We start from the raw sequence: 1,474 nt of genomic DNA, 5'->3' as shown, positions 1-1,474 counted from the left end.
GAAAGGAAGGAAGAAAGGAAGAAAGGAAGGAAGGAAGAAAGGAAGAAAAAGAAAGAAAGAAAGGAAGGAAGAAGAGAAAAGAAAAGAAAAGGGGCTGGAGAGATGGCTCAGTGGGTAAGAGCACTGACTGCTCTTCCGAAGGTACTGAGTTCAAATCCCAGCAACCACATGATAGCTCACAACCATCCATAATGAGATCGACTCCCTCTTCTGGAGCGTCTTAAGACAGCTACAGTGTACTTATGTAAATGATAAATAAATCTAAAAAAAAATAAATAGGAAATACCACCCTAAGATCAGGTTATAGGCAGGTCTTTAAGACATTTTCTTAATGATTGATTTAGGAGGGTCTAGTCCCTTATGAGTGCTGTCACTCCTGGGCTTGTGGTTCTGAGTTCTATAAGATAGCACATTTATTGAGCAAGCTATGATGAGCAAGGCAATAAGCACCCCTCCATGGCCTCTGAATCAGATTCTGCTTCCAGCTGCCTGCCTGGTTTGCGTCCCTGTCCTGCTTGTGATGAACAGTGATATGGAAGTGTAAGACAAACAGCCCTTCCCTCCTCCTTACTTCAAAATGAATAAACCAAACAAATACACCCCAAAACACAATTTTAAAACTCCTAGACTAGACTAGGGATAGCATACATCTTTAATCTCACTACTAGGGAGGCAGGAGCAAGCCTCTAAGTTTGAGAACAGTCTGGTCAACAAAGTCAGTTACAGTAAAGCCAAGACTACACAGAGAAACACTGTTCTGAAACACCAAAAACCAAGCCAAAAATAAATAAAACATCTCACAGTCAAATGCAAATAGTACAAATTCAAACACATTAAAAGTTCAGTCTCTGCATTTAGGGACCCCAGAGGCAGAGTTGGCAGAAGAACTAGAGGAGTAGAGGAGGACTGCAACCCCATAGGAAGAACAACATTGGCTGCCTAGACCACCCTGTTCTTCCAGGAACTAAACCACCAACCAAAGAGTACATACATACACATGGAGGGATCCATGGCTCCAGATACATATGTAGCAGTGGATGGCTTTGTCTGACATAATGGGAGGCGAAGCCCTTGGTCCTGTAGAGGTTTGATGCCCCAGCATAGGGGAATGCTACATCGGTGGGGCAGCAGTGAGTGGGTGGGGTGGGTGGGTAGTGGGAGAGCACCCTCATAGAGACAAAGGGGAGGGGAGAGAGGGCCCAGAGAGTGGATGTGTAAAGAGGGATTTGTGTATGAATAGCTGGGAAGTGGAATATCATTTGAGATACAAATGAATGGAATGATTAATAAAAAAAAATATTTTTACATTCTCCCCCAAAAGTTCATTCTCTTTCATTCAGTATCTTTAAAATATCTAATCTCATTTTAAAAATTCAAAGTCTGCCAGGCAGTGGTGGCACATGTCCTTAATCCCAGCACTTGGGAGGCAAAGGCAGGCGGATTTCTGAGTTCAAGGCCAGCCTGGTCTACAGAG

The sequence above is a fragment of the Mastomys coucha genome, chromosome Y, assembly GCF_008632895.1.
Source record: "Mastomys coucha isolate ucsf_1 chromosome Y, UCSF_Mcou_1, whole genome shotgun sequence".
Classification (NCBI taxonomy): Eukaryota; Metazoa; Chordata; class Mammalia; order Rodentia; family Muridae; genus Mastomys; species Mastomys coucha.
This window is presented reverse-complemented; position numbering follows the sequence as displayed.